At 36.4% G+C, this 27,143-nt stretch overlaps 1 protein-coding gene across 3 annotated transcripts in view; it reads left to right on the forward strand.

The window, feature by feature from the left end:
- pcdh15a (protocadherin-related 15a) overlaps positions 1-27,143 on the forward strand; it is a 512,848-nt gene that overhangs the window by 419,962 nt on the left and 65,743 nt on the right. The gene's annotated exons all lie outside the window — the stretch shown is intronic.

The raw sequence follows: 27,143 nt of genomic DNA on the forward strand, positions 1-27,143 counted from the left end.
CACTCAAATGCAAAAAAATCAAGCAGTTCAGCTTGGTTTGATGACCAACTTACCTCTTACATGATTACATACATACTCAAACATATATCTGTAAATAGTTAAATCAGAGAAGCTGATTATTTTGAAGTGGTCTCTTAAATTTTTCCAGAGCTGTATATATATATATATATATATATATATATATATATATATATATATATATATATATATATACTCTAAGCTATATGATCCATTTAAGAAATATAAAGTAAAGGTTATATGTTATTTTTTATATTTTAATCAGTTTTCTGCATAGAAATATATGATGTCTGCTAGAGTGTGGATTTAGGTGCATGTCCAGGCGTTTGTTCTTTTAGCTGTTGTGATTATTTCGGTTTAAAAGAAGCAGTTTATTCTGTATCACTGAAACAGAAGCAAGCAGATGGCGACTGTACTATTAGCAGTGTCTGTAAAAGCTGATAAATGATCATCACGCCATACGGAAGTCTTTGTTTGTTACCTTATAAAACAAGGCACAGATTATAGACGCTTTTTGGCCGGATTCTCGCCTGGACCAATAAATTTGCAAGACAATAGCGGCCAATATTATCGGCCAACCAATTTATATGCCGGGTCCTACTGCGAAGTAAAGACATTAGTCACTGAGATGATGGCCACTCTGACTAACGAGAGTCCTCCAATTCCAATAAGATCAAACTGTAGAGCTTTGTAATTAACGGTTTGTAATTATCTGGTGATAACTGTAATTCAGTACTGACCGAAGGACGTATTTTACGCATTGAAAGGGTGCAATGTGCATAATTTCATAGCGAGCATGGTCTACTGTAATTAAACCTTCCTAATGGCGGGGATCGGACTTGAGTGAATCTCGTGTTCATTATGTCTCATTATGAAATTTCCAGTGTTTCCAGTTAATAACAGCTGCTCGTTATGTCCTGAATGAACTTCTGAGCTATTAAAATCAAGCGCAATTGTGTTTTAAAAGTCTTTTTCTGTGTGTGATTAACTTGCGTACTGTACTGATAACACATTTTTTAGTAATAATATCATTTTCAGTCACTTTCCACATTTAAATGGTTTGATTTTGGAGTGCAGTTTTTTTTTTTTTTTGGCGTGTAGCCAGATGTCTTTTAATAGGGGTAAAAGGAATTAGCCTGGAATGTTCAAAAGCATGGAGAAAAGCAGTAATGCAGTTTTTATTTATTTATTTAATCAAACATCTGGAGTGTTTAGTGCAGAAGTGCCTGATTAAACTTCTCCCAGTTTCATACATTGACACTTTCAGCCGTAGATGATGTTTCCTTTCGCCCTCGTGTGTGTGTGTGGTGTGTGTGTGTGTGTGTGTGTGTGTGCTGCAGCTCTGGAGCATCCCTGACGCACTCGAGTACTTACATTCATGATGATGATGATGCTCGCGCATGGCAACAGTTTCCATAGTGATTATAATTCAAAGTGGAAAGCTCTGTCTAATTTAGGATACAGGATACACTCTGTATACTGTATACACCAGCGCTGATGCCACTCACGCTTTCCTTTTTAGCGGGGCCGTTCGAGTGCGCACTCTGTAGCACTGAACCGCTTAAACAGCTCAACTGAACAGCCAAATCCTCCAGCACCTCCTGTCTCTCGCTGAGCCGCTGACGCTTGATAACATTAGCATGACAAACTAATCAACAATCAGACGTTGGGTTAGGCTCGACCGCGAGCGAGCGAGGGAGCATGCTGCTTCTCTCTCTTTTCCGATAATTGGCAAATGAACTACACAAAACAAACAGTTTCGAACGTGTGTACACAATAAGCAATTATAGTACTTTGCTTGTCCTGAACATCTATCTACCAGGGCTGAGTAAACAAATCCTGCCAGAAGTGCAAGCATTGTCAGGGGCATTGATAGAGTAGATCAAACTAATTAATTGCAGTCTCAGTATCTCATTTCCTGTAGACTATTTGCCGTATACCACTTATGAGCTAGCTAATTCTCTCAAATGCTAATGTGGCTTTGTGTGGTTTATGGTGCAAATATGGTCCATTAAAAATCCTGGCACAAATGGTAATCAATTTTGATTAGAAATGAAAGAATAATGATTTGTAGTTTGTGTTGTGTTGTGTTGTGTTATATATGCTCTTACAAGGGTTCTTCATGGGTGGTTCTCTTAAATCAGAAGAGAGGTTCTTCTTCTTCACATTGGTGGAAAACCTCTATAGGAATTGTCATGGTCTGAATTTTTAAATGCTTCTGGCTATTTATTTGGGATGAGCAGGAACTAAAATTAGAACAACTTGCACAGGAAGTCGTTTTTGCAAAAGAAAAAAAAAAGTCCTTATATGGGGACAGTTGTTTATTTTAATGTTAAACATTATCCAAGTCCAAAAACAGCATTGTAGCTTTGATTAGAATTTGTATATGGCCTTTGTTTCTATCTCTACTGACTATAAAAAAAACCTTTTGACTGGGTTTCCTGCAACCTTGTTGTTGTTTTCAATGAATTAAGTATACTGCTGTCAAAGGTTGCTGCAGAGAAGCAGAAATGTAACGTCCCCATACGAGGACATCGGGTCTTTCAAATACATATATTCAAATACATGCCAAACTTCATGGCATATGAGCAATATCTAAATTGGTCACAACGATTTCCTGTGAGATAACACTAAAGGTACAGATATACTTGCTGTTAACTATGCGTTCGTGTATGCATCATAGCTGCTTTGCACATTCTGCGTCTGTTTGGAGTGTATGTCGTGCATACGCAAGGTGCAATGCACACAAAACCGCTAGAGGCAGTGTAGCTGCTAACCAGCATCAAAATGGCAGAAAGTTTTGAGGAGCAGTTGTGTGACCAAGTCTGCAGCTACCTGAAGCCCTTTCTAGGTTCTGCCCTCTAGTGGAAGACTCCAGTTACACACGTTGCACATAGGTTAGTATGTTCTCAGTCACATTCACAACGCAGCCGTTTCTACCCTTAGGCCCAGTCCCATTTTCTCATACCCCTTCTTTTTGAGTGTAACCCTTTGTTGGAACTCTGTTCCAAGGGGAAGGGATGAAATCCTTCACCCTAAGAATTGGGACAACCCTTCAAGCACCTGATACCTGATAGTAGCACTAGCTAACAGAAATTAATTATAGTCCATTCCTTAATTCCTCAGTGATGGGGAGCTGAAATTAGCTTTAATTAGTTTTTATTTTATTTTATTTTTCTGTTCCACCTTAAATTGCACCACTCAAGGTGGAACAGGAAAGTTCGATTTTTTCATGCTTGTTATAAAGAATTCGGTCATAAAACATTGAAACTACACATTAAACTATGGTAATATAGTGCTAATCGGCATCTTACCTGTCACGCTGAGTGAAAGGATGGACGAGGAGGGCGGACGCATACGCAAGTAATCATTTATTAAAGAACAGAAAACAAAAAAATAATAAAACAAACAGAAACTTGAAGTATAAACTGAATACAAACTGAAAAGAAGTGCAGCCGTGACAGACGTTTAAACGCACTAGAACCGACAAACTAACACTAACGACAAAGGAGCTTAAATACAGACGGGAAAGGGAACAGGTAACACCTGGGGACTGATTAATAAGGGGCGGAGCTACAAATGAACACAGGTGAGTGGAAAATTACTGGGGAACAGACGGGGAGATGAGAAACTCAGGGAAAACAGGACAAGGGCTTGACATTACTAGTAATTCTTATACACCTCGGTTTAAAGTGTGCCTCTGAAAAATCTCTGTTTGAAGTGCTTACAAGCCCTTTCACTTCCCCTAACCTACCCCTCCAGCCTAACAAGAATCAGGACACCCCTACCCCTCCCCTTGGTGTGCACGTTTAAAACAGAGGGGTAGGGGTCAGTGATAGAGCCAAGGGGTGAAATGAGGTTCTGAAGTCTTATCTTTTTATTGGGGTTGAATAATCTAGTTTTGAATTATCGAAAGGGGTCCTAATGCTATTGGGTTTTAGTTGGTTGTGCAACATTTAACATTCCTCGATCTACGGTGTCACATGTGCACCTGGGAATACACCATAGAAAGCATTACCACCCACAGTGGACTGAGCAGTGGGGCAAAAATTGTCTATATGAACAAATAGGCAACTATGGCAGAAATCATATCCATATTCCTACAATACAGAAGGCCTCACACACATCACACAGGTCAGTGCATTTTTCTTTATGTCACATCACACGTGACAAAAGTCATGGGACGCGAGACTTAATGCTTGCTCTTATCCTATAATATTCAGCATGCCAGTGTTGAATCTTTTAAATTTACAATTCTATAAATATATAAGCAAACAGAATGCCACACTCATTATCCTTTAATATAAGATATAGTAAAATATAGTAGAATATTCCTTGCTGGGGTGAAAACTGTGAGATTTTTCTGTGCTTTTGTAATGTTCAGGATTTTTCTTCGCTTCAAGGGAGTGCATTATGTGTTTTTCACATAAGCTTCAGAAACATACAGCAGTGCATTAGAGCCATAAAAACCCTTGGGTGTCTGGTAGTTTTGGTGTAATTTGATTGGGAGATATGTCTGTCTCTAAGCACTTATAAATTTCCACTCGTTGCGGCTGTGTCTCAATCAGCGGTCTCTGATGGTCTCTCTGTGCTGTGTTTAGAACTTCACCCGCAGCCATACTTCACTGTGCACTTCCCTTATACCATTACTGCTAATTCACCAGGCAACAGGGTAAAGCCGTGTCAACCGGAATGCCACAGGAATCAGAAGTGCAGGTGTTAGTTTTTAGATTTGATGATACTTATGTGAGTTCAGCACAGGTACCATAATGGTATTGTCCAACATATTCAACCAATGATGCTTTCCACGGAGGCTACAGGCCTCGCTTAAAATCAGCAGGATGGCCTTCTCTTAAAATCGAATCATAATCTATGCTTTACTGGTTTATCTATTGCTAGATTTCTATCCATTTCTTCAAAACCATTATAACACACTTTTTTCTGATGGGCTGCATTTTATCTTCATTGCTTGCCTGTTTCAAAGCAAAGTTGCCAAATAACCAAATGTTTTTTTTTTTCCTTTTTTAAATTGTGTTGTAATGCTAAATTAAATACAATTTGTGGATTTTCCTTATGTATGGTAATATTCTAACTATTAAAAACTAATTCCTAATTACTAATATTTTGGCACACTGATTTTATATGCAAGCAGCGCTTTAACATATTGTCGCTGTCCAATGAAAAACCTCCAAACCAGAAACTTTAAAGGAGAGAGATAAAACCTTTTTAACTTTTTATTGGTCTATTCATCAAGAAATTTTGAAACATTTCAAGAGACTACGAATCTAAAAAGTATTAACTAAAAATCCACAAAAATAGAGATACTTGTTTTTCATTGGACAGCAATGATATGTAACTCTGAATTCTACTTTATCCAGTTAATTTCTTTAAAAATGAGCAGATTCCAGATAAGTGCATAGATGTCATTTGTATTTTACAGAATAAACGTTGAACAGTTTGTTTGTAATTGACTGTTTTCTTACATTTTTAAGATAAACCAGTAGGAGACTGAACCAGAAAAAAAAATCGAGACCACCAATATTCATAAAGTTGGAATATCCAAAAAAGCAGCTTTTCTTGAATGGTTTTAGCAAGGTCTCTTTCTCTTCACTTGAAGTACCAGCACATTCATAGTCAAGGTGTTTAACACAAATTTTTCTCATATCAACCTTTTCACTGACATTTACTGTTAGCCTTGAAGATTTACCCAGCTTTATATCTACTTTGTGTTCTGTGCTGAACAGTGTCCGTGTGGAAAAGGTTATAATAGGTGCACGATATGGACAAAAACGTGGTGTGATGTGACAAAATGATGTAACACAATAAATAAAGTAAAATAAAACGTTTGTTAAGCGTGTTAAGCGTGTTTGGCACTTGACTTGGCTGCACTCATTTTTCTTTGGCTAATTGAGTTTAAAAAATTTAACTTAAAAAAAACAGATACACACATTCATGGTATGGACATATTCATAGCTTTCATGAATGTCCATTCTTTTAGTTTCTCTGCTCATTTTTTTTCCTGTGCATGTAATATGTCATTTCCCAGGTTTCATATCTGCTCTGGAATATATTTTTAATTTAAAAAACTACACAGCATCACAGTCTGTCAGTTTTGGACTTACTATGAGTTAAAAATTAAAGTATGTGTGTTTGTTCTTAACTTAATGTGCATTATTTCATCTGTAAAAATGATATGTGGTGTGCAAAAAACTTAAGAAGTAGTTTGTGTGGTGTGTACGCTCACTGTGGACCTCTACCTCACTCTATCTCACTCTATTCCCATGTTTTTTTTTTTTTCACATATTCACAGTCTTATGTAACTCTTTTAACTTACAGTGCTAATGTTTCCAGCTGTGGACTGTTCAGCTTGAGTTTCAGCCCCATGCTTAACATCAGTATACTGATCTTAATTAAACTAGTGCATTGTACTACGTATGTAAAACTTTTCAACATGATATTCTTGTTTGGATTAGCTTGAAAGCTAATTTATTGTAGTCATAGCCTGGCATTGTTTAATTAGAGTAACAATAAAACATAATTTAGCATTAATTTACAAGTGTTTGCATTAAAAAAAGCACTTTGTGACAAAAATCTACTTATTTTAAATACACACATTTAGTAGAAATACTCTTTACATAATTAATGTGATGACAGAATTTTAAAGATCTATTTGTGTCAGAGTAATTTGGTCTGATTGTGCTTTTGATGACTGTTTAATGCCAGTTTTAAACGTATTAAAATGTTAAATGTCACCAGCAGAATCTCCGAGTTTTTAATTGGAATGGTTTTGTCTATCAAGCTGCAGTATATCAGCTGGGCTGCAGCTGGATCACGTGTAATTGACAGTGAGTTTTTGAAGCTCAGTTAAAGTTTAATGGGCAGAGGTGTGGAGTGAAGCTGAGGAGGGGTGTGATTGTATGTTTATGAGCTGTGTGTAGAGAAAGACTGGAAGAGAGAGAGGGACTCAGGTGACTGCTCATGTGTGCCAGCCGGAGCTGCTGGCTGTGTGGCTGTGTGCTGAGTGATTGCAAGAGACTGGCCTGCTGTGGTGAGTGTGTGTGTGTGTGTGTGTGTGTGTGTGTTTGTGTGTGTGTGTGTGTGTGTGGTGCTTGCATGGCTGCCAGTACAGGTGTACTGCCAAAAATATCCACCCCAAAAAAAGCTCCGTTATGTGGTAATAGCCGTATTCTTAAAACCACTCTATTATACATACAGGCAAAAAGACATATAAACTCTGACTTGTAACATCCCTGTCGTGTGTCCACAAAAAAAGTGTCTTAAATCTGACTGGAAATGATTCAATGAAATCAGACCTGATTCACATTAGACAAATGCCATTTTAGCCTTGAAATGTAAGCATAGGCTAAACCCCACAATTAGTATGTAAAAGAATACATTTTAGAAACGATTAAATGAGCCAGAACATTATGACCAGTATGTATGAAGGGAATCTGCAGTACCTGTCACTAACAACAAGTTCAGCTGACACAACACACTTTCCTGGCCATTCAAGAAACATAAAAGAAAAACAATTCTGTCCATTTGAAGCTATTTATTTATTTTTGCCATTTCAGTATAGTGACGAAGAAATGTGTGTTCATAATTTTTTTTACATTTTCTAGTCTTTCATTTCTGTTTTTTGCAAAAAAAAAATGTTAGGAAAAAAGAATAGATGATTCTTCTTTTTCCATTTTTGCATCTTGTAACAAAAGCAAGTTGGATTATACCATCAGATTTATAAATATACAACTTAATTTTGGGAGATGCTCTTTACTTCTCCCACTCTCCTTATATAAACACTCACTTCTCTCTACCTGCGTGTTGAAAAAATTCAAACCCACCTCCTCCCCATCTTCCTCCTTTCTTTCTCTTTTCTTCTCTTCCTGAATCTCTTCTCGTGGGAGGGCTTCAGTTTTACGTTTGCCAGCAAAGCTGCCCCGAACTCCTGCCCAAAACCTCTGAGTTCTTCCCCCTTTTCTGTTCCAGTTTAAGGGCGTGGAAAATAAAAGCAAATAGAAAAATCAGAAAAATATAAAAAATATATAAAAATATGTTTTTTCTAAAATTTCGATTACAAGGTACAGAAATGTCCAAAATCGCACCTTGTGTTCTCAATTTAATTTCTCAGGAATACCTTCACATATCAGCATAAATCATATGTGGTTAGAAAGGGCGGAACTTACTCTTTCTAAAAATCTTGGTATTCCAGCATCCCAGATCTTCAATCTCGAGTCTCTGAATAATTCAAATGACGTCATCATTGCCACTGATTGCCATTTTCTCCACAACAAAAAAAATAAGTTCAATTTGCTGTTCCCCAACCAATATGGTTTACTTCTAGCGCTTCAAACATAGATTTATATGATGTTTTAAACTGAATAATATCAGTAAATAACCCAATAGTATCCACAGAAAAAGTGTGAAACTACCTGCACTCAAACTAACTAGGTATGGTGCCAAAACTACTTTTTTATTTTACTTGCTTTATATAGTTTTATTTTTCTTAGTATTTATTTTGCACTAAGCATTTTTATTTATTTAGACTAAGAGTTTACATTTATGTATATCTACATGTATCCTAGAGGTGTGATTATCAAGAAAAATAAGTCCACCTGATTCTCTCTGTGTATTTTTGTTATAGTAATAAGCCATATAATAAACATATAATAAATCATCAAAATTCTTATGCTTTCAATTTATATATACTAGTCTAATCATTTTTGAAAATATATCTTAGGTGTGAATATATCTGAAGTCTATACATTTAAAAATAAGTTAAAAAAAAAACAAACATGGCAAGTTCCAGGAAAAATATAATAATTATGCTACCTTTTACATTACAAATGAATACATTTTTGAGCAGCCGTATGTCTTCTGGAGTAACAGAGCTCATGGCATGTGTCTGTCTGATATAACTACTGTGTAATTATAGAGAAACTGACAAAGTGGATAATTATTTAATATATATATATATAATTATTATTTTATATGTATAAAATATATAAAAGTTATTTGCTTTATCGATACCACTTTAAAATAAAACTACCTTTGTAAAGGGTTTATAAATGGTTTACAATTCGTTTATTAATGGTTAGTATCTAGGTTGTAAATGCCTTAAAAATCATTAATAATCAGTTATAACAGATACGTAGAAAGGGCAACACTATAGATGGCTGTGGGTTCACTATTTGGCAAACAACAGGTCATTGTTGCCCTTTTCTGTGTATGTGTTATAACTGATTATTAATGATTTATTAATTATTAATTAGATTTGTAAATCTAATTAGTAACTATTAATAAACTAATTGTAAATCATTTATAAACCCTTTATAAAGGTAGTCATATTTTAAAGTGGTACCGCTTTATCTGTACGTGGTCATGATGTTTTGGCTCATCGGAGTGTAATATGGAGTATAAACGAAATATGCTTGAGATATATTTTTATCGGCAGTGAGGATTCAGTAATGCTATGCAGTCAGACACTGGTCTCTCACGTGTTTTTCCTGGCGAGTGAGTTTAAGGATCTAAATGAATGCACATTTGGTGAAATAAAATTCTGGCTGGAATCCACGGTCCTTTTTTTTTCTGTGTTGCCGTCGCAGGGTTGTTTTATTCATAGACTTTTATTAGGCTTTAGAATAGCAGGGAGTTGAGGGATTGCTGGGAGTTTTGAGTGCAGCAGTAGTAAAGACGATTAAGTTGTGTTTTGCCGGCACGTCCGGGGATTTAGGCTTTGGTTTTAATTCAACTGCGGCGCGCCACTGTGAAGTTAGTTCTGTGAGGGGTAAGTGTTCAAAAGCCCGGCCGCTGACTGAAACAGAAGCCTAGGAGGAGCAGACTGCTGAAAAGCCTGGAGAAGAAAGGGAGCGCTAATGGTGCAGGGTGCAGGGGAGATAAAGTGTTTCTCCAAAGACCTCATTAGCCTGCCCTCTGTAACTGTGCGCTTCTGTAGGGCTGATAACAGCACACAGTGAGAAAGAAAGAGGGAGGGAGCGAGGCATGTGCACATGTGCACACTCACTCATGCTGCTCACATGCATCCATCCATATATATATATATATATATATATATATATATATATATATATATATATATATATATATATATATATATATATATATATATGCTGTTTGTTAGCAGAGCTAGGCTGCTAAAAGGTCAGACTGGTCTTTTGAGCCATTCAAACAAGACTGTGATAATTGAATTTTGCGCTAATGATATTGGCTGCTCTCAAAGCATGCAAAATAAAAAAAGAAGAACTTTGAGATAGACCCGTAGATAGACAGACAGAGAGATGTATTGAACGATCTCATCCTCCTCATTCCCCCGTGCTTCATTTGCTGCACGCACTTCATGTTTTTCAAATATTTAGAGAGCAGTGTTTACTCCAGACCTATGTTCCATTTGCATGCATGTGAAAAGTCTCTCTGAAAGAAGAAGCTGTTGTTGTCTAAGCGATGCTAAACAGAATATTCAGCTCTTTAAATGTTGCCAGGTCAGTTAGCTAATTCCAATTGTTCACTAGAACAGAGGTTCTTAACCTGCGTGAACTGACACGTCTCTGGAGGGTCGTGAGGATGATGATACACTGGGTATGTCACTGGAAATCTTAAAGCTTATCATTCCTCCATTAATTGCTATTTTTTTTACACCATTAATAAGCTCAAAGCCTGTTGCGGGCATTAGCCAAAAGCACTGTATTTCGGAATGCTGGGGGAGAACAAGTTAAGCTATTCAACAAAAGTTTGTACTCATTATCATGTTTCGCTACACCTTAAATCCATTTTACACCATATTTTTTCTTTAATATTTTAAGGTTAAAATCTTGATGTTACAAAAATGACACAAAATCAATTTCATAACTTTTTATTTTTTTTTATTTTAAAATTTAGTTATAGAGTTCATATATCAGAACTAGTTATATGGAATGTAAAACATTAAATTAAAGCAGTTAAATTGGAACTATTTGGAACAGATCAGTAAAAGCAAAAAGAACGCTGTTAAAAGCTATAGTAGAGCTATTTTATCTCAATGACTAACTCAGTACACCTTCAGTACATTCACACCCTGTCCTGTTTTGCTTTCAGAATGTTCAGTTTGTCATGTGTCCCTAAGAGACTTAAAGTGAAGGACAGGGTGATGTTATAAACTTTCACATCTTTTTAAAGGGAATGTGACACATACATCATCATTGCCTCGTTTGGGTTAAGTAATGAATAAATCTATTTAACTTTTATAAATCCTGACCTTGTGATGTCAAGCCAACGTCCATTATTTCCTTTTACAGTCCCTAAAGTGCTGCACTGTGCTAAAGATGCAGGACCACAACAGAATTGTGCCCCAATTTCTATCTAATATCATCATATAAAATTAGGTTTAGTAAAACAAAAGTGTAATTCAGTAAAGAGTCAAATGTGAAGGACAGGTTGAGGTTTTGGCTTGTTGTTTTCCATCATTTGAAAGCAGAACTGCAGCAGCAGCCCTGATTAATGTCTAGTAGGATAAATAATGAGAAAAAACGGAATTCTGAACCTCTCAACATCAAACATAAAAAACTAGATTCACCTCAGGTGACCCAGGCACAGATGATGAGTTTGGGCAGGGGGGTCATGGAATATTTTAAATTTTAAATTGAGGTTGCACAGTAAAAAGGTTGCACTAGAAGACTCTCTCATCTTAGGCTACGTTCACATTACAATCCACATTGCTCAAATCTGATTTTTTTGCCCAGACGATTCACATTCACAAATGTAAGTGACCTGTATCTGTGTGTAATGTGAACAAATCTGTTTAATTCACTTCAGCCTGGTAATGTGAACGTAGCCTAAAGTCAATTTTGCATGGTCACGGATTGAAAGATTGTATTGTTGTATTATAAGATTTTATTTTATTTATTTAATTTTTCTCGTGTTAAGCTCCTGGTGGACTTTTACAAGAAGCTGTTAAATCATGCAGTACAAATATAGTCAGCTTTTGGCAACAGCTGCTCTGTGTGTTGAAGCTTGTTCAGAAATAAAGAGCTACAGTGTTCAGATGCTGCAGGTTGTTATGATATTGCGTATACAGAGAAAATGAAATTGCTAGGACTGCCCAGGTTCTGAAGAGTGCCCTGGAGAAATCACCAGAGAGAAGAAGCCTGAGAGAAGCACTGTTCATAAACACATTGTGGAGTTAAAAGCCACCTTAGTCAACAGATCCATATTCCACCCAAAGCCAAAGTTTGTGGAGAGGATGTACAAAAACACTCCTCAGCACCTTTCCTGTGGCCAGCAACTTACAGGAGAACTTAGATTCAAAACTCAACACTGAGATGCAAAACTCATGGGATAGCAGTTTATAAATGAATGGTGAAGTGTTGCCTCAGGAACAGTTAGGATAAGTTGGCTGATTTATTATGCTCATTGCAAGGTGACATGAATTACTAGAGTTTGGTTGAGGTCTGAAAGTGGGTGCCAAGTTAGTGGGTGCGAAGTTATGATGGCGTTTATCCTTGCCCAATCCACAGTGTCACATGTGTAATTGGAATACACTATAAAAGGTATTTGGAGCATGCCATATTGTACTGTTTGCAATAATGTTGCATAAAAATATTTTGACACTATAAAAAATGTTTTATATTTTTTGATAATAGCATTTTTTTCACTGCAAAAAACAAAATCTTAGGAAGTGAAATTATCTTAATTTCAAGACAATAAATCATACTAAGGATGGTAAGTATAAGATTGATTTGCTTATTTTAGGTTCAGTTACCTTTATCAGATTTTTTTAATACATTATTATAAGAAATTTAAACTGAAAATAATCACAACAAGTAGTCAGTCAGGTTTTTCTAATTCATGTGTCCAAATATTAGATGACAATTCAATGATTGATTGAATTGATTTATTGATTTATTATTTTATTATTTTATTTATTGATTCAAGTCTTATTTTAGGTATTTTGAGATCTGTGGTAGATTTTTGTTGCTACAATATTTTATTAAATTTTTTTAATAGACCAAGTTTATAGATATGTTTTATTTCTGCTGAATGTATTCAATGGTTACACATATATTGAACTAGTGGGTTATGTTAATTTTGGTTTAGTAACACATATTACCGTAGTTTTCGCACTGGATTATAAGGCGTTCCTTGCTCTAGTAAGGAACAGGAGTGGCACCCTGTTTTCCTTCTAATTCAGTAGCAGCGAGACCTGTAAACCTAAGCTACGTAAACAAAACCTAAAAAAAAATCTAAAAGCATTTTCTTTTAAAGTCAAATAAGCACTGGATGTTAATCTACACAGATTTCTCTCCTGCAAACTGTTCATTTGTGTGAGTAAACGGCTTCTGTTTATTTACAGTAAGCTTAGAATTCCACTAAGGCTGCATTAGCATTAGCAGCTAACCTCTAGTGCTAGTTGTTAGCGGCTAATTCTGCCTGACAGAGCTACACTGAGAAACCCTGAGTGTTCTGGTACACAAGGGTGATAGTAGCTAGTGGTTCTTCCCACATAGCTTGTTTTAACACGGTAAACGTGCAGACTATAGTCTGATATACTCACCTCTGAACAGCAAAAGAGCTAGCACTTAGCATGGGTAGCAGGTAATGCTAATACTGCTCCAGCACAACTAGCCGGGGTTAGCAGCAGGCTAAAGGCTGAAAATACTGAAGGACTAAACTGAAATCCTGTATAATGCTGATTTTAAGCAGAGTGGCTTTACTGCTCCTTACAACCTGACTAGTGAAATTCATACATAAAGCACACTGGATTATTAGGCGCACTGACGATTTTTTGGGAAAATAAAAGGATTTTAAGTGGATTTTAAGATGAAAAATACGTTATTATTTATATATATATATATATATATATATATATATATATATATATATATATATATATATATATATATATATATATATATATTAATAATAACGTATTTATCACACTATAAGGAGCATATATATATATGTATATATATATATATAGATGTATATATAGCTATGTAGCTTGTCTCTTGCTCATAAAAGGCATGTACAGTACAATAGTGTGGGATCATAGTGCGAATCGTAATAGGCCCGGTTAGTCCGTATTCATTTTTCCGATGTTATTGAGCACAAACATCAAAAAAACTAACAAAACCAAACAACAAAAATTAAATACTCCTGAACAGCACAGCTCAGACTAGAAAGTGATAAGCCACACAAACTCTCTATTACATTAGGAGATGATTCAATCATGGATGATTACAGGAGCTGCAAGGCAGGGAGAGACTACACATAAACAAAAGTCACCAGATCAATAGTGTAAACACAACAAACACTGCATGTTCTGCAGGTCTTTCTCTTTAGTTTCTCTTTAGCCTGAGTGAGATTGATGTCAGCCTTCTATAAATCATACAGAATAATAATAGCTATGAAAGAAGGAGGTATTGGTGGGTGGAGCACGGATGGGTCATTTAGAGGAGTGATTTGCAGAGACTTTTTTTTTGTTTGTTTTTTTTCTCTGACCGAGCCAAGACCTTTCCGTTTAAATGCCCTCACTTAGTATTCCGGGCAGGGAGCTTTGTGGAGAAATGCTAATGAAATTTGAAAAGGTAAAATAAGACACAGGTTAAAGCTATTTCCTGAGCTAGCTCATCCCATGCTGTCAAACAGCGTTTATGTTTGTGTGTGTGTGTGTGTGTGTGTGTGTGTGTGTGTGTGTGTGTGTGTGTGTGTGTGTGTGTGTGTGTGTGTATGTGTGTTCTGTGTGTGTGTGTGTAATCCGTTCGTGCACAGTGCACAGGTTACATGCCTCTGTGTCTGTACGTCTGTGCATGTGTTGCATGAATCTTTGTGCTGTCAGGAAGCATTAAGTAGACAGACCTTAGGGAGGAATTGAGGTCTGTGGGTGAGTCTAGTAAAAATAAAAGACCAATTAAAAGATTATGAGTTTCTTTGATTTTACCAAATTGAAAACCTCTGGAATATAATTAAGAGTAAGATGGATGATCACAAGCCACCAAACCAAGCTGAACTGCTTGCATTTTTGCACCAGGAGTGGCATAATTAGTTATCCAAAAGCAGTGTGTAAGACTGGTGGAGGAGAACATGCCAAGATGCATGAAAACTGTGATTTAAACAGGGTTATTCCACCAAATATTGATTTCTGAATTCTTAAAACTTGAACATGAATATGAACTTGTTTTCTTTGCATTATTTGAGGTCTGAAAGCACTGCATGTGTTTTATTATTTCAGCCATTTCTCATTTTCTGCAAGCAAATGACAATATTTTTTTTTTTTGGAACTTGGGAGAAATGTTGTCCGTAGTTTATAGAATAAAACATTCTACTCAAACATATACCTATAAATTGCAAAATCAGAGAAACTGATTCAGAAACTAAAGTGGTCTCTTATTTTTTCCAGAGCTGTATGTTAGAGCTATGCTAAAGGAAATATCAGACTGTGCACACAAGGACAGAGTGAAGATCCACAGTTATTATGAGCCTTTTTCCCTCGCTCTGTAAATGGAAGGACTATTAGGGCACTGGGATGTGGATAACCTGCAATAAATCATAATTTGTTAGTAGTGTACCATGGTTCAGATGTTGCTATTTGGCCACTCTTGTGTATGTTCTATATGTCCTTTCAATTCAGCAAAGAAAAGCATATATTATTGGTAATTTTGCATTTGTGTGCAATTTTGCAATCTGAAGTATGTCACTGCTATAAAACACTCTACCACTTATGTAGAGGCACACACACACACACATGCCGCACATATACAAAACATACACAAACACATACATTATAGTAGAGCTTTTTTCCTTTAATGCCATACCTTGCCAATCTTCACTCACACGCACATGTAGAAAACTAAAAGCATAGCTATATGCACACACTTATACATACACATACATACATGCTTTCATATCACAGTATAATGCAATATTAATGCACTATAATACACTGTATGTATATGTATATATATATATATATATATATATATATATATATATATATATATATATATATATATATATATATGCATTATATATAATAGTTTTTGTTAATGTGCTCCAGAGCCCAGTTTTCTATCTGCAGTACTTCCTTACAGGCCCTAAACAAGCTCTGTGTAGTACTTTATATGTGCATTTGCACGTGTGTGTTAACAATTGGTGCAGCTTAAAGTATGTGAATGGATTTATTAGAATGAGTGTCCAAAACATTTGGACATACACTACCGGTCAAAAGTTTTAGAACACCTTTATTTTATTTTTATTTTTTTTGCGATTTGGGCTCTTCAGGTTCAGTCAACAGTGATGGCATGGTTACTTTGAAATCTGATTACTGAAAAAAAAAAGTAAAAAGTAACTTAGATACTTCATGGATCACTTTTAAGTTACTTTTAAGTTACTTTTAAGTTACTGTCGCCTCAACATAACAGTTTTGCCAAAACTCACTTTATTGGAAGCTTCGCTCCAACTTTGGGACTTGTTCTGTAAGTGTGCCACTGTGTGTGTGTATTAATGTGTTCAGCCCGAGAGCTAGTTTTAGCCTGTTAGCTTGTTAGCTCGCTAGCCAGTTGTTATTTTGGCGTGGTTGCGGCCGACAGTTCCAGCAATAAAGCGACGACTGTAAACCTCTTTCTCGTCCATCCTTTAAACACTTCCAGACGGATGTTACAATAACTTTTTACCATGGAAAATTAAAAACGTATATAAGTAACTTTAATTTGATTACTGGAATTGCACAGTAGATTACTTGTTACAAAAAAATGCTCAGATTAGAGTAACATGTTACTAAGTAGCATGTTACTGACATCACTGGGCAGTCTGGAAATAGTACAAAATCGGGTATAGAATTTTGCAGTAAACTGACAGGGAAAATTTAATAACCTTAAACAAAAAAAAAGGTAAATTTAGTATTTTAAGCAAACAGTTAAACATTGTTTAAATTGTTTAAAAGCTTACAGCTGGTAAGTAGAAATGAAATTAAACTGAGCTTCAAAAACTGTATTAAAGCAGTGCTGGAAGATATTGTACTGTGTTAATGCGATAGAAAAGGTGACAGATAAATACACAGAGAACTGTGTATGTTTTTAAAAGTATTTGTCTTTTCTTTAGAGAGATTACAGATAAAGCCAGAGAGCAGTAAGAATTGTGTCCTTCATCTACAAAAAACATACACAGATCTGAAGAAAACTAGCACAGGAAGAGGTCTGGCTGACCCACATGGCAACACCTTTGTGGGTCAGCCACAAAGTCCTGGAAGAGACTGTGTTACTGCACTAGAAAAGTTGACAGATAAAGACACAGAAACACAGAGAATTCTTTAGAGAGGTTACAGATGAAGTCAGAGAGCATTGAGCACTGTTTCCTACATCTCTGAAAAACATACAGGAAACTGGAGAAAACTGGTACAGGAAGAGTCAGGTCTGGCTGAGCCACATGGCTACACCAGACTTTAGCTCAGCTTATCTTGGACTAAGTCTCAGGTTCAGCAGTGAAGAGAAGAAATAAAGATGTGACAGGTGAAGTAGTGCAGTAATAAAGTCATCGCTGAGAAGGTGAGAAACTAAAAAAGCAGCTTGTCTGGGCCATATAGCACTGCTATGGGACAGCTAAAAAAAATAGAGGTGTTCTAAAACTTTTGACAGGAAGTGTATCACATAGAAAAAATCATATTGGGGTGTTGTATTAGGGCTGCAGCTAAAATCCATAATCAATTAATTAATGAATCCTCTGTAAGTTCCATTAATAAATTAATGATAAAGGACAAAGCGTGTGTATTAGTCTTGTCAGTAATTACAGTTGCGTGTGAAAGGTTGGGCACCGTGTTGTTAATTAAGAGGCAGTAGACACAGTCTCTGTAGATAATTAAATATAAAACTCACTTGTCTTTTTTTTTTTTTTTTTATATAATGCACAACCCTGTACTGAAATTTTCAGGCTTTCAGAACCAGGATGTAACTTGATTGGAGTGCAGACGTGGTAGCAATCTATAAGAAGATAAGATTTATTGCCAGCGTTTTTCTTCTTATCATGTTATCAGCGTCTAATGCCTATTCATTGCTGTTGTCCTCATTTTCCATAATGATAATTCATTGTTTCTGATAAATACTGCAGTGTTTGACAAATAGAGATTCAGCCAGTCATTTATACATGTAAACGAATGCAGCTAATTATCATCCTAACAATGGAAGGGTGTGTTTAGGGAGAGATAAGGCAGAAATTGAATGATGCAGTCAGGATGAGACACGGGAAAGGAAACCAGTATAGAATTGCTAATATACAGCTCTGGTCATAAATTAAGAGAAAATCAGTTTCTGTGATTTTGCTATTTATAGGTATAAAATGAATATTGCTGTTTTATTCTATAAACTACGGACAACATTTCTCCCAAATTCCAAATAAAAATATTGTCATTTAGATCATTTATTTGCAGAAAATGAGAAATGGCTGAAAAAACAAAAAAGATGCAGAGCTTCCAGACCTCAAATAATGCAAAGAAAACAAGTTCATATTCATGAAATTTTAAGAGTTCAGAAATCAATATTTGGTGGAATAACCCTGGTTTTTAATCACAGTTTTATGCATCTTGGCATGCTCTCCTCCACCAATCTTACACACTGCTTTTGGATAACTTTATGCCACTTTATTCTGATACAAAAATTTAAGCAGGACAGCTTGGTTTGATGGCTTGTTATCATCCGTCTTCCTCTCGATTATATTTCAGAGGTTTTCAATTTGGTAAAATCAAAGAATCTCGTCATTTTTAGATGGTCTAAAAAAATTTGTCCAGAGCTGTATATATGGCTTGCATTGATGTGTTGGAGCGATCTTGAGTTATTAATCAATTAAGGCACACAAATGGGCACACAAAGACCCTTTCATAGTATGCTTTGATAACCCTTCACAGCATCAAGGTTACTTGTGTAAGAAAGCAAATCCACACCTTGTTCAGCTTTTATACCTGTTATTTATTACTTCATCATGTTCACAAAAAAAGCCACCACATTTATTTTTATTTGAGAAATTAATTCAAATAAAATAAAATAAAAAAAACCTTCTACTGACACTCATCTATCACTGAAGCTGCTTCTTAAGTGCTTTAAGTATGTGGCCATTATACTTATTTCAAAAGGGTATTATGGAAACAATACTAATGTGCGTAGAGCAGTTCGTTTCCTTTTGTCTTTGTACATTTATCCTTGCTGTATTCTATCCCTGAGTTTAATCAGAAGCCTTTCAGTTCAAGATCTGAGGGAATCTCACTTTCAAGCATGTCATCAAGGGCAAACGGTTCAATTTGGCCTTTGAGTCTTCTCTCGCAGATTACTCTGCACTGATATCTTTTTAATTAGCCTCATTTGTGAGATGAGGTCCTTAAGAGCCCCGGCAAAAAGCGAGCAGGAATAATGCCGGAATTAAAGTCGGGCTAGGCTATGTGTTATTGTTTTGATTCATCTTTGCTATTAAGATGCTTATGTGCTGATACTGGTACTCGCAAATGAGTGTTTAACTGTTTATTTGCTGAAAATATTAATGAGGCTCCAGGGTATACGGGTGGGAAAGAACAGAGCCGGGGCAAATGTGCTTCGGTGACGGCTTGTTTATGCAGCTTTATAGCATTTAGGCTAATTAGTCGTAACCTGTTTCTTGCCTTTTATGCTCTAAAACACCCCCGGGTATGTTTAAAAGTGCCTAATTTAGGTATACACCCTTAGAGTAAGTGTATGATCAATGTATTGATCTTGGGCAGAATTAGAGTGTTTTCCTCTGCATTATTTAATGAGCTTTGAGCCTACAGTAGAGAGAGGGCTGAGATCCTGACTGTGCTTGAATAGAGCTGTGCTGTTTTGGCTTCATAACCACATTTCCTATGACCTTCACACTGTCCTATAGATTGTTTCTTTAGGACAACAGGGAGAATGTGTGTGTTAAAGGTATAGGAAGAGGTATAGAAGAGCTGGACTACCAGTGTGTAAAAATGAGTGTAAGTGGTTCCTGTGTTCCAGTGTTGGATGACTGCATTCAAGCACATAAATGCCTTGTCATTGTGCAAAAAGCTGTTGCCATGTTTATTAAGATTTTAAGTTGATAAGGCAGTACTAAATTCATGATAATGCATCTACGTTTAATTTTTATGTGTATTGTATTGTGTATTTTGTCTGTGTCACACTGGCTCATGGTAAAGTCAATGAACTAGATATTAAAAGGCATTTTTCTTCATTAACCTGGAATATTCCTGAATAAAACAGGACATATAAGTGGAAGATTTTTGCAGGATGATGAAAATTGAACATTTCAAGACAGAAAATGTGGATCTAAAGGCCAATATTGGTGGGGCCAATAAAAGATCAGACTGAATAGCAGAGATCAAACTGCTCAGCCTCCAGACAAAGAGCTATCATAGCCTCTAATATAAGCACACACACCTACCTACACACTGATAGAACTACAGTTACAGATACAGACAGGTAGTACTAACTAGGAGCTATTTGTGACTCTTATGGCTTGTACACACTCTTTCTATTGGTGTTTATCCCCCCATTTCTGTCTACTCAAACCTCATGTTTATGTATGTATAGAATGATTCTGTATTTAAAGCATGAATATGTATGTGTGGGATGATTCTGTATTTATGGCATGATTCTGTTTTTAAAGCATGATTACATATGTATGGGACAATTTTGTATTTATGGCACGATTCTTTATTAATGGGATAGTTTTGTATGTATGGGACGATTCTGTACTTACAGCATGATTATGTGTGTGAGGGATAATTATATATATTACACTATTATGTATTAATGGCAGATTCTATCTTAAAGAGGCAATTATGCGTTATGGCACAATTCTGTATTAATGACACAATTATTTATGTATGGGACAATTATGTATTTACAGCACGACAATATATTAAGAGTATGATTCTGTATTAACAGCACAGTTATGTATTAATGGTACAAAACTGTATTAACGTCATGTTTCTGTATTAAAGGTACAATTTTCTATGTATGGGACGATTATGTATTTACTGCACAATTATGTATTAACGGTACAATTCTATTCTGTATTAATGGCATGTTTCTGTATTAACGGTATAATTTTCTATGTATAGAAAAGGTCGGCGGCGCAAGTAGTTAAGCAGCAGCTACTCCGGGAGTAAAACACGGTATAGGACGATTATGTATTTATGGCACAATTATGTATTAGCGGTACGATTTTGTATTAATGGTATGATTCTGTATTAACGGTATAATTTTCTATGTATGGGACGATTATGTATTTGCGATATGATTCCATTATTATTTGGATGGTTGGCAACCCAGCTACAAGTGTAGTTACACTACAAGGAGTGTGTCATTTTGAGGATAAAGCAGTCAGTAATAAAATAAAGTAAAAAATAATTCAAGGCTTTCAAGAGTTTCCAAGACTTACAGTAATTAAGAGGTCCTGGACTACCTGGGGCACCCTGTATTTCACACCTCATGTACAATCAGTATTTTTGATCACTTACTGTAAACTTTATCTTCAAAAAAAGTGTCAGGTTGCGGGCAGGAGGGACGAGGAGAGCGGATGCAAATGCGAGTGAATTTATTACACAGATAACAAAAGACAAAAATAAACAAATACACTGGAACGAAACTGAAAACAAGAAACACGGGGAAGAGAGACGCAACCATAACAGGCTAACAAAGCACAAGAACCGACACGAGGGAAAGGGAGCACGGACTATAAATAGTGTAACACACACATGGGAAACAGAAAACACCTGGGGCTAAGGGGCGGAGTTACAAATAAACACAGGTGAGGGCAAGAAACACTGAGGAACACTGATCACGTGGGAGACACACTCACAGTCACAAGCAGAGACAGGCACAGAAAAGGTAAATAAACACAGAAACACGAGAACAGACAGGGACCACGTGACAAAAAGTGAAAGTCTTTGGACTTTATGTAAAAGCTTAAAGTAAAATGAATAGTAATTGGTAAGAGTGATACAACATTAATGTTCATGCTAAAATGCGAAAGAAATGGGGTGAAATATAGTTTGATTGGCTTCAATATGCTTGGATCTGGACCTGGACATGCAACATAACAACAATTTTCTGTATTTGTGCACCTTTTGTCTATTATATTCAGCCTGACTTTAGAGTGGATTGTAGTCGTTTGCTCTGTAGATAAAGTTTGCCCCTAATTTTGTTAATTAGGATCTGTGTGAGTGCCTTAGTTAATGAGCAGCTGTGATTTAGGCACCCTGTCCAATCTAAATCTAACTTTAGACCTTTAAATCAGTGTGGCTGAACTTGGCAACACACAGATTGTCTAGTCAGGCATATCCTGAGACAGACCCAGAGAAGAGGGATTCCTAAAGACCTGAGAGAAAGAAGGTGGACTCCTCAGGCTGAACAGTCTGGAATAAGGCTCTATATTTAAATTGCTGTTGTTTTACCTGAGGGCAGGTGGAGTGTACTTGATTTGTGGAGTCAAAAGAAGAGAAAGAGGGTGGAAAGGGTGGGAATGAGTGAGGACATGTTGAAGAGTTAAGGACAGTTGAAATCATCATTTCATCTTTCTTTATTTACTCTGTAGTGCAGGTGTCAAAATAAGAGCCTCAGAAGAAACAAGTCCTTCACAATTTCAGTGTTTTCAGTCAAGAGCATCTCATCGTGAAATACCTCAGCTCTCTCTCTCTCTCTCATCCCTCTGTCCCTCCCTTCCTCTCTCGTCCCTCCATCAGCCCGCAGAATATTTATGGCTTTGGTAATTTCCATGGGAACCGGAGGAAAGCTTATCAGCTGGTGGTTGTGGTTGTGTGAATGCGTTTGACTTTCTGCTGACAGCGGAAGCGTTGAGCTGCAGCAGTGTCTATTGTCTCAGTGATAACAGAGAGAACACTTTACCGGCCTTCCAGCACAATGGGTCAGGGCAAAGGCTGCACTCTGCAGGAGGCTGCTCATAATCACTGTGCTGCTGCTGCTGCTGAGGCTTTTTTATTAGAGTTTGGCTGCTGTCCACCTACTCCTCCTTTCTTCATGGATGTTTTCTGCCTGCTTGAGTCTGTCTGTCTTTTAGGGGTGGGCGATATGGCCCTAAAATAATATTGCGATATTTCATGGTATTTCCATGATAACAATAACAATAACTTTTGGCAATATGACAAAACACTGAATTAAAAAAATATTTCAAGATTACACACTGCAACAAAATGAACATTTTATTTTATTGTATTATTGCATATGATATAAGATGGCACACCCCTAACTGTCAGGGCCAGACAGGAACCAGACTGGTGCGGATACAGTAAAACAACTTTATTAAAAGTTATATAGCAGACAGCGGTAGTCAACGTAAACAGGGAGAGAAACCATACCATAACAGGAGACAGTCCAGAGTTACACATACACAGGCAGACAGTATCACAGAGCAGGCAAAAATCCAAAATGAGATAAACAGTCCAGGTCATACACAGGTATCCAATACAAGGGGGCAGGCAGAAATCAAAGTCGGTAGGACACAAAATCAAGATCATACACGGAATATAGGCAAGGGCTAGAGAAACGCTTTGTATTGCAGGATAAACCAAACAGATACTCGGAAAAGTGTGAGCGTGAGCATGGTCCTTTTATACTGAGGGAAATCAGTACTTGGGACTTCCTGGTGGTGTCATGTGATGTGTCATGTGACCGGGAGTATGCGTGGTGTCATGGAGTGGTGCGTTCTGAGTATTGTAGTTGGATGCTTGGAAAGCTCTGGACAAAAATAAGAGATCACTTAAGATGGATGATCACAAGCCATCAAACCAAGCTAAGCTGCTTGAATTTTTGAACCAGGAGTGGCATAAAGTTATCCAAAAGCAGTGTGTAAGACTGGTGGAGGAGAACATGCACCAAGCTGCATGATTAAAAAAACAGGGTTATTCCACTAAATATTGATTTCTGAACTATTAAAACTTTATGAATATGAACTTGTTTTCTTTGCATTATTTGAGGTCTGAAAGCTCTGCGTCTTTTTTGTTATTTCAGCCATTTCTCATTTTCTGCAAATTAATGCTCTAAATGACAATATTTTTATTTGGAATTTGGGAGAAATGTTTTCTGTAGTTTATAGAATAAAACAACAATGGTCATTTTACTCAAACATAAACCTATATATAGCAAAATCAGATAAACTGATTCAGAAACTGAAGTGAATCTGGTCTATTATTTATCCAGAGCTGTATAATGAGAAATGAGAACAGTGTGATTTTTTTTTTGCTAAAGCAGCAAAAAAGTAGTACCCTGATATGATAATTAGGGGTGGGCACGATATTTCAGGGTATAATATTGCTGATATTAAAAAAATGTTGGCAATATTATAGCATATGTTTAAATAGTATAAAAGCGCTATAATATTTATAAAATCTGAATAAAAATAGTTTTTTATGCAGTCATAACTGTGATACAACCTTCTATCTAGAGGTTGAGGTTTAATCACAGCACAAAATGAACCAATGTTTGACACCAATCTTTAGATATAACATATATAAATCACAGTGATTTTGAAGCTTTTTAATGTAAAAATGTTGCATGATGTTGTGCTCTGTGATCAGTCTTTCATATCCGCTGCATGTGGTATGAAAACTCTTTTGCTCGATCTGAATTCACATAATATTTATCAAAACCCTAACACAAGAGTTTGTTGTAGTAATTTAAAGTCATTTAGACTGTAAATCGAGGTTGGTCTTATTTAATGAGCAGCCATGATTATGCAGCCCTATCAGTCTGGAAGAGGTTAATGTGCTTAATTTGTGGAGTAACGTTAAAATACTGCAAAACATCTGCTGTGCACATCACATTGTATTCAGTCTGAGTTTAGAGTGGATTGTAGTAATTTACACTGTAAATCGAGTTTGCCCCTAATTTTGTTAATTAGGATCTGTGTGAGTGCCTTAGTTAATGACCAGCCGTAATTTAGGAAGCCCTGTCCAATCTAAATCTAACTTTAGACCTTTAAATCAGTGTGAACTTGGCAACACACAGATTGTCCAGTCAGGCATATCCAAAGACAGGCCCAGAGAAGAGGGATTCTTCTATTAGTCTGGAAAGGGTTGTATGTGTATTTGTTGTTTTACTTGAGGGCTTGAGAAGTGTGGAGTAAGATACATAATAAAAATACTACAACATTTCAGACAGCAGATATGTCTTGTTAGTTTGGCTTCATCTCTAGTAAGTAAGACTTATTTGATACAATGTTTGGCCAAACTATCACTTTTTTGTAGCATTAGCATTCCTATACCTTTCCTTTTTTATAAAAGATTTACAACTTTCACAGAGGATCAAATAAGTCTAATGAGTAGAGTAATGAGAACGTTAGGTCTTTGCCATCAGTGGCCGGAGTCCGAGAGAGCACAATTGGCCATGCTCTCTATGGGTGTGTAGATGGGTCTCTCTCTCTTTGGCCAGCACAGGAGTCTGTTGGTCGGTGTATCAGAGCTGGAGATCCGGCACTTCCCTCTAAGCATGTTGCTCATATGTACATATTTTCAACAGGAGGAGCTGGGAGTATGAATGATGCAAACGCCTGTATTAGTTCTACCAAACATTAGCCAGACTTTTCAGAATTTACAATGCATCATGCAATGCCTCCTGCACATGAATTGCAGATGTAACCCTTTACTTATCCTGTTGCAAGAACACACCTGAAATGAAAAAAATCTGATTGTGTACTGCATGTGTTGAAGGACAGGTCAGGGTAATGTCTGGACCTGGTTCTCTGGACTTTTTCTGGAGTTGGCAGGTGAAAACAACATAAGAACAAACTTCATTGCTTCTAAGCTTCTTCATTTAGAAATAATTTTGAAGGATTTCAAGTCTTTAATCTGTCTCAAAGTTCTTAAAAATGAATTATCAATAAATACAATTTTGCTTTTATGAGCTTTACTGATTTTTTTATTTTATTTTTAAAAAATCCCCGTTTTCTCCCCAATTTACATGGCAAATTACCCAACCCCCTCATCAGGACTCCCCCTATCACTAGTGATGCCCAACACACAAGGAGGGTAAAGACTAGCCTCCTTCAATACATGTGAAGTCAGATGCCGAGTAGTATCACAGCGTGCTCGGAGGAAAGCGCAGTGACTCGGTTCCGATACATCAGCTCACAGACGCCTTGTGCTGATCGACATCACCCTTTGCTCCCTCAGGGCTCCGGTAGCCGATGGCTAGCTACATGAACAGGATTCGAACCAGCAATCTCCTGATCATAGTGGCAGCCCCTAGCCCGCTTAGCTTTACTGATTTAACACCAGACTCCATGGTGATCTGTTTTTATCTATGCTTATTACTCGTTTTTAGGCAGTAGAGACAGTACTGTATAAAACCACTTAGAAAAAACACATTTTACCCTGGATCATATTTTTGTTGTAAGATCTAGTGATGCAACGATGTAGGAATACTGGGCTGATGCAGATATCCCATATTTCACATGTACATATCTGCCGATGTTGATGCTGATATATACATTTATAACTTACAGAAAGACTAGACACACTGGCATGACTTTTTTGTTTATTTAAAAATAGTAAAAATAACTTAAAGTTAGCTTATATTAGTGAATTTTAAAGTAGAACTGCCAGTGTCTTCCAATTATAGTAGCACTGCCAGCGTTACTTGGTTCTTTTCCCGGCATTACAGTGTTTAAAAAATAATAATAATACAAATTAGTGTGCATCCCTAATAAGTAACAGTAACAGTTTCATTTTTGAACGTGCAAAACTGTTAAATGACTGTATTACTGTTTTTAAACATTGTTTTTTTTTTTAAATATAGGAAGTCTGTAAACATAATATTTATATGCTATTTAGTTATTTGGTCTCTTGGTGGTATTAAAACATCTTAAAAATCTAAAATAAAAAAATAATAATTTTGTTGTATCTGCAAATACCCTGGTCACTTCTGTTCAATGTCCCTCTGCTTCATAAGAAGACCTTGAGCTGTTCCAATATCTTTTTCTTCAGACCCGCTGCCTCACTTATTACCTCTGAATCACTTCAGTACCAGGAAGTGTAATTTGTTCAAACTAGTCTACTTTTTTTCTCTCACTCTGAGGTACTTTTGAATATGAGGGGTGCAAAGCTTAACTGCTCTCTGTGGAGAGCTAACGGCTCTCTTGTG

Source organism: Astyanax mexicanus, chromosome 7 (assembly GCF_023375975.1).
Source record: "Astyanax mexicanus isolate ESR-SI-001 chromosome 7, AstMex3_surface, whole genome shotgun sequence".
NCBI lineage: Eukaryota > Metazoa > Chordata > Actinopteri > Characiformes > Acestrorhamphidae > Astyanax > Astyanax mexicanus.